The sequence below is a fragment of the Centropristis striata genome, chromosome 6, assembly GCF_030273125.1.
Source record: "Centropristis striata isolate RG_2023a ecotype Rhode Island chromosome 6, C.striata_1.0, whole genome shotgun sequence".
Lineage (NCBI taxonomy): Eukaryota > Metazoa > Chordata > Actinopteri > Perciformes > Serranidae > Centropristis > Centropristis striata.
Genome location: NC_081522.1, coordinates 15,811,114 through 15,823,875, shown reverse-complemented (window position 1 = coordinate 15,823,875; position 12,762 = coordinate 15,811,114). Strand labels below are relative to the sequence as shown.

The 12,762-nt window shown below is 44.1% G+C and overlaps 1 protein-coding gene across 4 annotated transcripts in view; it reads right to left on the bottom strand.

Annotated features, from left to right (window-relative positions):
• LOC131972829 (transcription factor Maf-like) overlaps positions 1–11,315 on the bottom strand; it is a 105,260-nt gene extending 93,945 nt beyond the window's left edge. For 2 of the 4 annotated variants that reach the window (XR_009394508.1, XR_009394507.1), the window contains exons 1-3: positions 11,002–11,315; positions 3,284–3,350; positions 2,842–2,926 (exon numbers count right to left, since the gene is read on the bottom strand). The gene's annotated coding sequence lies outside the window, so the exon portion shown is untranslated. Of the gene's footprint in view, positions 1–1,684; positions 2,158–2,841; positions 2,927–3,283; positions 3,351–11,001 lie in introns of those variants that run through there. The other 2 variants (XR_009394510.1, XR_009394509.1) reach the window with 2 other exon arrangements.
• Positions 11,316–12,762: the final 1,447 nt, after the last annotated feature.

The window sequence follows — 12,762 nt, the reverse complement described above, 5'->3', positions numbered from 1 at the left end:
AGAAAGGATAAAGGGAGGGGTGAGGGATGTGTGTTTTAGTTAGAACAGCGGGCCTGATTTCCTTCCTGACAGAGGGGCCCAATTATTAGCTGTGACAGTTTAGGGAAATTGGGCGTGAGTGTGATGGGACAGATAGGAGCCGAACAGATAGGGGAACTGATAATTGTTCGACAGACGCTCAAGTCAGGTAGAAATCCAGCTGCAGGATTCACCTTGCTCTGTTTCATGTATACAAATGCAAAGAAAAAACATAATGATACACAAATAAGATGTTAGGCAAGTAATTTGACCTAACTAGGCCAAAAGTCTCAATATTTCTTTTTTTTCTGGCTTTGTTCTCATCCTCTCACTCTTTCTCTCTCTTTGTGTGCGTGTGTGTGTATGTATGAATGACTTGGCCTGTATTTGTGCTGGCAGCATACATAAGAGGCCCTCTGTGCAATCGGACAAGGTGCCGATATCTCAGTCATGTGACAGTGACTTCCTGTCTGTGTGTCAGACAGCAACTGAAGGCTTGTCAATACATGCTCGTGCTCACATCCTTTCCCATCTCCTCAAACACAAACTCACACGGCCAGTAGAGAACCGTGAAAACCACTTTCTTCCTCCCGCTGTGTGTCAAGCTTCTCCAATGGGAAGGAATTAAACTTTAGACTATGAAACTTGCTTCTTTTAAATATAAAACTTTAATTGTTAAGAGGATACTATGTAGAAATTTGAGCCAAGGTCAGAGAGTGACTTAATGTTTTGCATCAGACTATTTGCATTCAGTCGTCAGTGCATTTAGTCGCCATCTATCCCACCTACATTCCCTTTAGTTCCTCTTCCACTTTTGCCTTTTGGCTCCGCAGCCTGCTGAACTCAGCGAGAGCCTGGAGGCTTTTTTAAAGGACAACACTGCCCTCGTATGGCTGAAAGATGCTATTAAAATAAGACATCAACACTTGCATTACTCTCAAGTTACATTTGTTGCAATCTGGCACAACTGAAGTATTAAAAAAAAGGCATATAATGCACCTAATTAGTGTACACAAATGCATATAATAAGTGTAAAACTGAGATTTTACAGATTCTGTGAAAACTGATCCTTTGCTTATTTATCGCCACACACAAACACAGAGGCTGGTCAGTAATCCAGATAAATCTCAGTCCACAGCGTTAAATATTCTTGTTTGGACTCATAGATGCCCGTTGCCGTGACTACAACCCATCTACTCTCTGCTTAACATTTGCCATTGATCGCAGCCAAGCCCCCATTGGCAGGTCTAATTCATTTACGAACTTGTCATTCCACATCATTGATTAAGTTGTCCTTCATCCCAGCTTTAATTATATGCAAAGATAAAAGATTTTCTCATTATTGTGTTTAATCTAATGAAAGGCCTTGTGCTACAGCAGGGGCCGGTTCAGAGGTCCAGACTATTGACCTTGGAGGGCACAGCTAGCGGATGAATGTTTTTAATTAGACAGAGCAAACGGCTTTGGGAGGGAGAGCCTGAAGATGTCCGTGAGGCCAGAGGGTGGGACAGGTTGGCACGGAGCAGTTTAATAGATCTCAGCAGGTCACCGTCTCTCACCTATGTTTTCAACAGTCAAGACTTAGGCCTATTTCTGTTTAGCACACTGCAATCAGCCGTATGCAGTGTGGGGGGATTTGCAGAGATGGAAAGAGCACTACAATATTTGACTCAAGTACAAGTACTGTTACTGCATAGAATTTTTAAACAAGACATGTTACTCTTAAGTAAGTACTAAGACAGGTACAAGTTAAATTATCTATGTAAAAACATGCTGAGATAAAAGTAAAGTGCACGTCAGTTAAAATGGAGTAAATGTTGCTGCATTACATTTTTACAAGAGAAAAGGGTTGGAGCGAGGGTAAATGAAAAGAGTCAACATGATAAATGGTAGATCTAAAGTCAAGTAAATAAACATATTTAGGCTACAAATAAATGTGCATAAACATGCCAGCATTTCCTACACGTCACATGGAGTCCCCATGTCCAAACAAACATTATATTTTCTATAGGTGGTCCTTTGCAGCCTGTGCTTCCAAACGGTTCACCAATTACACAACCAGAAATATGACAATTAAACAAAAATAACGACAACAAATATAAATAGCTGCTAACCCCGAAGCAGACAACACACTAAAAACTTCACACATGCAGCAAACAGCAACATGCAGGGTAAACACAGACAGACACAGACACACATAGACAATGCTACATTAACATTCTGTTCTGTACAGGGAGTTATAGCCATTATAGTGTCAGGGAAAGGTTGGATTGTTTTGAAATATAGTCAGTTACTGAATACAAATTAAATGGCAATTAAAAAGGTTATCGATTACTAAAATGTATCTAATCTGAATTCTTTTGGATTACTTAAAAATAAAACATTTCAATTATTACATCTTTTACTAAAACTAGATGCAAATGTTCTTCTTTCTCTTTGAACAAATCAAAACAATTCTAATGCAAATAAAAAACATTTTCATTTTCAGCATTTTCAAACCAACTCAAATGACCCTCACAAAAACAGTAATAGCACAACTTGCAGGTGTACTGGGCTTTTGAGTACGTTTTTGTTGCTGCTGTTTTTAATTAAAGGTCACATGGAAGACTTTTCTCTTCAAACATGAGCATCTTCTATTTTGTATGGAAAAGAATAAAAACCCAAAGGCCTATATGTAGGCCTTATCTAGGCTACTGCAAAAAAGTGAAATGCTAATCTGGGTTTACTTTTGTAATCTGATTACGTAATAACGATAACTACATGTATGTGTATGCTAATCCGTTTCTGCCCAAACCTGGTAAGTTTGTTGTTGTAGCTACTCACCTGTCTGAATGGCACGAGAAGTCCTCCTAATTCTGCTTTAGTTTTAACTTCTCTGCTTGTTCATCCTCCATATCATATCGTCACCCTGTTAAGTTTTGCAGGAAACAAAAAACTTCACCAAAAGTGTAATGTAACCGGTCTGTATTTTCTCTGCGTTGTGTTCTGGTTAATGAAGAGTAAGGAGACCCAGGATTTCTACACACGGCACTTTACTGCAGTGGCACAAGAAACAAAACAGCATACAGTGTGATGAGCGGCAGCGTGGTGTCTCTCATAGCTCTCCGGTCAAACAGAAGATAGATTTTCTACTTCAACATATTAACATTTCAATTTACACATAGAATAATTTCAATCAAAACAGTATCAAAATTTCAGTCCACAGTACAAATATTATTACACAACCATAACAAAAATAATCTCCATAACAAAATAATCTCCATACCTGCAGTGGCACAAGAAACAAAACAGCATACAGTGCGATGAGCGGCAGCGTGGTGTCTCTCATAGCTCTGATGGGAGCAAGACGGATGCCGTTAGTTACAGAGTTAAACAATGCTAGCGCATTTAGACGCAAATAATTACACACAAAAAACTCGACATAAACTGTACAGACTACGGCGAAACTAACAGGCAACATCCGTGACATCATCATCCATTATATATGTTAATCCGACATTGTTTCAACCGTAAATTAAGTTTATATGAACTTTTAATGGAAGAGAATGGTAGTTTTGTGCTTATCTCCGGTCAAACAGAAGATAGATTTGACCGGAGCGTCATCACGCCGACAGACGCGGCACACATACACACAACTCAGGTAAAACTCACATACAGGCAGGAGATAAAAACAAAATATAATAAACGAAAATAAATGTTTTTTGTGGAATTCACATCTGAACCTGTTACATTCACCCCCCATGAATTTCACTAAAAACATTACACATTCCAAAAACACTTCAGATATGACACTCACAGAGAGGTCAAACCCCTAAGTTCAGTTGAAAAACTATCCGTAAAAAGGATCAGGCCTCCAACGCTCCAGGAACACCAAGGTGCAGCCTACACCTTGTTATATTCAGTCTCATAAAGTGCATTCAATAATGTCCAAAGTGAAATACACAATGAAAAAAAATGAAAAAAATTACACTTCAAAGGTTTCTATGCCACGAACTAAACACCCTGTTGCAGTGACAAACCCCAAGTAACGGGTTTCTGAACCATGTTCTCAATAAGCCTATCAACTGGCCTGACTACTCTCCCCGCCCTTGTGCTCACCCTCCCTTGAACTAGAACTCGGTCAGAGTCAACTACTAAAGTGGGCTGTGTCTCTGCAGGGTCACTAGGGGGGCTCACCGGAACTGTCACAGTCAGTATCAATCTGTAGTCAGTAGCGTGATCTTCTGGAACTGAAGTCATGTCAGTCTGTGTTCCCATAGAGCAGGGGTGTCAAACTCAAATACACAATGGGCCAAAATTTAAAAGTTGAATAAAATCGCGGGCCAACATTGAACAAATAAACCTTTTAATATATACCAAACATTGTTTTGCTTTAACATTAAATATGGAACCAGCAACGCTTATAAACATACAATATATAACTAAATAGTGCAGACATGCAAAATCTAATTTCAAATAAAAAACACATCAATGCCATTAATTTACAATAATAATATAATAATTTGGTTTTGCCTCGCGGGCCAAATAAAATTACACTGCGGGCCAAATTTGGCCCGCTGGCCAGAGTTTGACACCCCTGCCATAGAGTTAGTCGGAGATAAGTCCACTTCAGCTGCCAATCCAGGGGAAACATGAGAAATATCACAGTGGGCGTCAGTGCTGTCTGAGAGTTAGGAGTCAAGCTCCACTGATATAGAGTCTCCATCCACACCAAAGCCTGGTCCAGACAGGACCCACGAGGACGTCCGTGCTTGAGAAGACTCATCTCCCATGCTGTCAAGGTCGTCAGCTTCCCTGCAGTCACTGAGGACACAAGCAGTAGATAAGCTGTCCGAGGGCTGGCGACCAAGAGCGTCTTTCACAGTAAGGAAACTCACATCCAACAACAGGTTCCTGAGTACAACTTTACAGTGGCCTGAGGCATCTCTGATCCGATAGACATGAATCTGTTGCAACAGAGTAAACAGTGTACACCAGAGATTCCCACTTGTCAGCCAGCTTCTTCTTGCCACGTTCCCCCTTGTGGGCAAGTAGCACACGGTCACCAATGTGCAGCGATACACCCTTGACTCATTTATTGTACTGTTGCGTCTGGTGTTCTTGCTCTCCTGCGGTGTGCTGCTGAGCGATTTTTAAGACAGAAGGGTCTTAGAGTAGCTGGTGAAGTCTGTCACAACAGGATCATGCAGAACAGATTTGAACAAGACGTCAACTGGAAGCCTTGGGTCACGGCCAAACATCAGATGGAACGGTGCATAGCCTGTGGTCTCTTGCACTGTTGCGTTGTAGGCAAATGTCAATGTTTGTATCTGCTGAGGCCATTCTTGCTTAGGTCATAGAGGAAGAGCTTGCAACATGTTGCAAAGTGTGCGGTTAAAGCGTTCAGTGCCTCCATTGCCCAAAGGGTGATAGGCTTTGGTGTGAGACTTGGAGACACCAGACAACTGCACTGGGACCTTGGTCTGAATTAATGCGTTCCGGGAACCCATAGACACAAAAGACACAGTCCCACAACTTCCTAGCTATCTGTTTGGCAGTCTGATTATGGCATGGGAAGGCGTGCGCCATTTTGGTGAAGTGGTCTGTAGCCACAAGCACATCGACGGAGTGCTTATTCTTGTCTTCCGCCGACCAGAAGTCGAGACAGACGAGCTCCATGGGAGCTGAGGTCTTTATGCTGTCCAATGGGGCTCGAGCGGCGGGTTCTGGGGTCTTGGCAAGTACACCTTTCACAGCATTGAACATACTCCTTCACGTCCCGCCCCATGCTAGGCCAGAAAAAGCGTTGCCTTGCCAGATGGAGGGTTCTGGCTTGGCCCTGGTGTCCTGCCCAATCATGTACTCCCTCGAATGCCATGCTTCTCAAACTCACAGGCAACACCAACTGCAGCCTCCTGATTTTGCTCACTGGGTCCCTTGTTTCCCTGTACAGGATCGCATCCTGAATCTTGAGCCTCTCCCAGTGCTCCAGCAGAGCCAAAGACTTCGCACCCATATGGTGTCTCTCTCGCCTCGAAGGACGTCTCTTGCAAGCTACCAATGGCAGGACACTGGAGATGTCGGGATCCTGCAATTGGTGATCCTCCAGTTCACACAAGACATTCTCCCAGTCTTCCTGGCACTGCAGGACTGCTCTGACATCAGATGATCTGGAGGAAACTGTAGTGTTCGGGGCAGAGACATGATGCTGAACTACCTGGAGATGCTGGATGCTATGCCTGAAAGCATCCTGCACCGTGTTCGCTTCCACACCCTCCCCTTCCTGTATAAAACTGTCGTAAGGCTCCCGAATGAGACGTCTGCTGATTGAACAGGTGAAAGGGTGACGGCTGAGAGCATCCGCCACAATGTTCTTCGGGCCTGGAATGTACCTCAAGTCTAAGTTGTATGAAGACAACTTGGCCACCCACCTCTGCTCATATGCATTCAGCTTGGGTTTGGTCAGTATATGAGTGAGCAGGTTGTTGTCCGTCCACACTGTAAAGTCATGTCCTTTCATCCAGTGGCTACATTTCTCAGAGACGCTCCACTTCATAGCCATGAATTCGAGACGATGTGCCAGATACCTCTGCTGCAATTTGCTAAGCGTTTTGCTGGCAAATGCAATGGGACAAGCCTTATCTTCTCCCACCGGCACTTGAGACAACACAGCCCCCAATCCATCCAACGACGCATCCACAGACAGGATGAAAGGCCTCGAGAAGTCTGGATGAGCCAAGACTGCACAGGTAAAGAGCTCGTTCTTGAGTCGATGAAAGGCGTCCTCACATGCAGGGTTCCAGTCTGCCGCAGTCAACTTCTTGAACATGCCAGCACCTTTCCCGAAGTCTTTAGTCCGTCCTCTCCTCTTCTATCCGGCTGTTAGCGCGAACAAAGGCTTGGCAATTGCTGAACAGCCAGGAATGAAGTTCTGATAAAAGAAAACCATGCCTGAGAAGGACTTAAGTCTTTTTACAGATGGCGTGCATCCATCCTGTTCCATCAGAGCCTCCTTTGGCATTTTCAAGATCACATCCACTTTAGCTGGATCCACAGCAACTTCCCTCTGATCGATCACATGACTGAGAAACTTGACAGACTTCCGCAGCAAGTGACACTTCTTCGGACTGAGCTTGAGATTGTTGTCTCTCAACTTTTGGAAGACCACACGGAGTCTACCCAGGGCCTCATCTTCTGTGGGAGCAAACACCAAAAGGTCATCCAAATAACAAAGAAGACTGGAGAAATAGAGGTCACCAAAAATATTCAACATCATTCGCATGAACGAAGCAGGACTGTTGCAGAGCCCTTGCGGCATTCTGTTGTATTCGTACAGCCCTGCAGGTGTCGTGAAGGCAGTGTACTTTTTGTCCTCTTCGCACAGCGGGACGTTGTAAAACCCAGACGTCAGGTCCATTGTGCTGAAGAAGGCATTCCCACCAAGTGCCGCAAGACAGTCTGCCTGGTGAGGGAGCGGATGGGCGTCCTTCAAGGTCCTCATGTTCAGCCACCTGAAGTCCGTACAAATCCTCAGTCCACCATCCTTCTTCCAGACCATGACAAGAGACACATACTCACTGGTGGACTTTCGGATTATCTCCTTCTCCTCCATGTCAGTGAGCACCTGTCGAAGTCGATGGTAGTGAGCAGGAGGCACTCTCCTGTACGGCATGCGGAATGGTTGTCTGTCAGCCGAATGCAGTGTACAAACCCCTTAGCTTCGTCAGAATCAAGTGAATGTCTAGAGAAGATGTCTTCGTACTCACGAATAAGCTCGACAAGGTTTCTCCTAGACTGGATGCTAGCACTGGTGTATTATCTGGTAGCCGTCCCCATACTAGATGTTCGTGTTGAGGGAGCAGCGTGACAGCATGAGGCAGCTTCACAGTGCCAATCTTGTCGGGGACTGCATCACCCCTCCATCTGGTGGTACATGACATAACATCTAGAAACCAATCATAGTCAGGAAGCGAGTGCTTGCACCTTGCAGATACTAGCTTCGAGTAGTCAGCATCACCTTTCATGGTGCACATCAGGTGTTTAAGGACGTTGGAGCTGATGATGAGTTCATCACATTGGCCGGGCACAACCAAAACAGGGACTACACATCTTATCCCGTAGATGTTCAGTGTCAAGTCATACTTGCATTTGGATTGAGGTTGCTTTCCTCAACCAGCCAACCAGTACAACTCTGTCAGCAGCCTGAGATTCTTCCACAAGAGTACCAGCCTCCCTGAGGAACTGTTCAGCCTCCTCATTCAATGTGCAAGCCATGGATCCAGAATCAATCATGCCCTTCAGCTTAACAACATCATTCACCTCGACCTGGGTGTAGAATAACTCGCTGCATGCTGGCACCTCTGCCGATCCTTGAACCACAACTTGGTATCCTTCTGGTGTGACTGAACATGCATTAACATACAGGAGCTCAAGATCTGACTTATCTTCACTGAGGGTTTCAGGTTTCTTACCCACACTGCCCCTCTCCGAATGTGGGTGTCCTAGTTTCCCGAAGGCTGGCCCTGACTGGTCTCAGCCTGGCCGGAACGTCTCTGTCTTTGGCTGTTGCAATCTCTTTTCCAATGACCAGGAGCGAAACATACAAGACACAAATTCTCCCTCCTACAATGCATGACAGTGGAATGATTGGCACCGCCACAGACTCTGCAGTTCTTCCTCTGAGAAGGTCCCGAGTTAAAGTGTTGCGAAGATGCTGGTGTGGGAGCTGCAGCCTGGACATTTTGATGTGCCATCATACGATCCAGAAGGCTGAACAAAACAGTCATACTAGTCACATCGACAGTCGGTGTTGAGGGCACACACTGTTGGCAATGAGCTGGCCCATAATTAGGCTGAACAGTAGGAGGAGGCGTCGAAGCTTGGGTGAACTGAGAGGTACAGAACCTGGGCAATGGGGCGTTGGCTCCATAGGAAGGTGTGGAGTGGAAAAAGCTGCCTGGGCTGGGACAAACTGAACTGCTGTGGGTGACAGCTGAGAAGCGAGTGCTGAAACTGGTGGTGCACTGAGTGTTGGTGGCAAACCCACGATCAGAGAGCATAGTGGGACTGAGCTTTGCAGACTGTGATGTCTCTGTCTCCTTTGACATGGCTGTCTGGACGTTACTGATTGCATGCCTCCGCAGAGCTTGTGAACCAGTTTGACTTTGTGTCCTAAGCTCACGCTGGAAGCTGTCAATACGTTTCTGCACTTGCTCACTCTGCTTGTCGTCCACTCCTCTGCCTTGAAACACAGCCTGTTGTGGAGAATTGGCTCGGGGCATTTTTTTAATGAACATCACTGACACTTCCCGTCCTGGATCCTCAACATTGCGTCCCTGTATCTTTAGACACTCGTCCGCGATGTCACTGGCATTGTTCAGTCTAATCCAATATTCCATCACACCCTCATTCTGCAGTGGCTTAGCGTTGTAAAAGTCAGCCATTGGCATGGATGAGTAAGTCAGTTCACCAAAGTGCTGCTTTAGAATGTCAAAAATCAGTTCTGGAGTCTGAATACAGTCAAGTGTGAGGTTATGTCGCAGTATAACCTTCACTACATCCTTAGCTTTCCCCATAAGCCTAGCCAATATTTCCTGTGACTACAAGTGTGTAGGCGTGTTTCTCTTTGTGAAGTACATTCCCACCATTTCCACCCATTCGCGCACAGTACACTTATCGCTGCTCTCACCCTTGAAAACTGGTGGTTCTTTAACGTCTGATTGCATTACAAGTTTGACACCAGACAAGTTTAACTCAGAAGGCATGTGTTCTGATCTAAGACCCTCTGTAGAAGAAGATTTGTTCTCTCTCTTGTCATTATGTAGCTGAGCTGCAATAGACAGCCCAATCTGATAAGCTAAGTCGGTGATGAGAGTACTCAACTCAACCTGTTGCACCAACTTTGAGGACAGAGGTTCACATGGTGGCGACAGAACACGGGTGGAAGAAAACCTGGGATTCCCCAACCTGCCAACTCTAGGCGTCTGGTTCCCCTCTTTCTGAAACCACCCTCTTCCAAAACTCACATTAGCGTAAACCTCCCCATTGTCTTCAGAATCAGCTGATTGTTCCATTACAGCAGATACAAACACAATAGTTAAACTCAAAAAGGTCAATATACACTCAAATTATCAACCTCAGCCTCATGAAAACACATGAAAAATGTTTACACAACCATAACAAAAATAAACTCCATAACAAAATAATCTCCATACCTGCAGTTAGCCTGGCTAACACCAGACCAAATCTCATTGGAGATTAGGTCTGGACACCTACAATGTATTTCTCCGTAGAGGAGGTGTGGTTTACGATCCTCCAGAGCCGTTTATTGGGCGCTTAGAATGTCTATCAAAGCGTCTGTAGGTAGCTCGTAGCCAATCAGATCAGTTATACCAGATGACGTAGTAGAGCAACAGAGATGGATGTTTGTTGTGTGTGTGTCTGTGAGAGAGTGTTGCTGCTGCTTTGCTTCTCCAGTTCTCGCTTTCTGCAAGATTATTTATTTTCACGCTTTATTCCCCCTCATGTCATTCAGCCACACACATCCACTGATTTTATGGGCAATAAACAAGCTGCTGCGGGTCTCTGGGGGCTCCGCTGTCCCCCGATTCGGAGCGAGATCACCGGCGGTGACCGGCGGTCTCACCGGCTCGGCGCAACGAGCCGCAGAAACCGCCCGTGCGGCGCTAATAGTCCCGCTACCGGTGATCTCGCTACGAGCCGGGGGACAGCGGAGCTGCCGAGAGACCTTTCGCCTTTCAACTTTCGCTCTAAACTATTTAAAACACCATCTACAGCTAAAGAGAGTTTCGCGTCCGCAGCAGCCATGTTGGATCCGGAAAGCTTCCAAGTGCCGAGTAGTACGCGTCATCGTCTCACCGTCCCTCCCCGCTCTGTGATTGGATCCCTAAAACAGGGCTAAGATAATCGCTTGGTTTCCAGACGGCCTGGAGGTTCGAAATCAAATTCGAGCGCGCAAGGCAGTCTGGGTATACCCAGGCTAACCTGCAGTAGCACAAGAAACAAAACAGCATACAGTGTGATGAGCGGCAGCGTGGTGTCTCCCATAGCTCTGATGGGAGCAAGACGGATGCCGTTAGATACAGAGCTAAACAATGCTAGCGCATTTAGCCGCAAATAAGTAGACACAAAAAACTCGACATAAACTGTACAGACTACGGCGAAACTAACAGGCGACATCCGTGACATCATCATTCATTATATATGTTATTTCGACATTGTTTCAACCGTAAATGACGTTTATATGAACTTTTAATGGAAGAGAATGGTAGTTTCGTATTTATCTCCGGTCAAACAGAAGATAGATTTGACCCGAGTGCTCGCGTACGGTCCTACGTCATCACGCCGACAGACGCCGCACACATACACACAACTCAGGTAAAACTCACATACAGGCAGGAGATTAAAACAAAATATAATAAAGGAAAATAAATGTTTTTTGTGGAGTTCACATCTGAGCCTGCTACAGTAACATGTGACATTTATTGATCATTTCACTCAAAAAGGATGTAACAAAGGATGGCTATTGGCATAGTAATAACACTGTGTGTAAATTATGTAACTTAAGAGAAATAAATGACTTAGCCTAAGTAATTTTTTGAACATGCCTTTGTGACTTAAGCAAGATATGGTAACACTTTATTTTGAAGGTGTCTACATAAGAGTCACATGAGCCTGTCAGAAACATGACACGACAAGTATCATGAGCATTAATGTTACTTCAAAGTGTCATTAATGTTCATGACACATCCCATGTCATGTTTATGACACGCTCATGTCACTCTTATGTAGACACATTCAAAATAAAGTGTTACCAATATTAGTGTCAACAATAAAACACTGATAAACTAAACTGATAACTAAACAATCTCCCTCTAGCTCTTCTTTGCTGGGTTCTTATCTGATGCCTATGAATGTGGCAAATTGTCAAAGAAGTGATGATCTTAAAGGGGTAAAATCACATGATCTGATCAACTGAGGATGTAGGCGATTTTACCATAGGTGGCCGGCGTCATGAGGAGATGATTTAGGCAAAAAAACAAAACAATTTTGATTAAAAAAATTACTTAGCCGATTATTTTAACAGTGTGACGATATGATAAACCTATCAGCCTATCCGTCCCTCTCTTATATACAGTCTATGGTGCCACTGCGCTCCGTTATACGTGTCTCAATGAACACAGGAGTTCCCACTGAAGGATCCATCAAGAACATCTTAGCGTTTAGCATGTTAGCCAGACCCGGCATGCACCTGTGGAGCAGGTAACATGGACTAGCTTCAATCAGTGCTTAATTAAGTTAGACGAAACCCTGACCTATTAAAAATACTACAACAGTCAAAGCAAAATAACTGATTTTCACAAGTATTAAATATAAAAAAATAAAGTACATAAGTCAACAGTAGACGCACCCAGTAGGTATTTGCATGTTGAAGAAAAATGTACAGTAAAACCTATATTTAAAAAAACAGACACATATTTCACTGTTAACCTGTTTGCTGCGTTTCTCTGAGGATCATGAAAAGGACAATATTACAGATTTTATTTATTTATGTATGGCACCTCAGAAATATGTAGGTGTTTTCATTATATAAACAAACAAACAAACAAACATAAACACTATCATAAATAACTGCATTTCATTGATTAATATAAAGAGACTTTATCTATTTTCTGCATGTGACATTTCACTGAGTGACGTTTTCTTTATGAATGAGATGCAGCAGTTCAGTACTTTGCAAAAGTA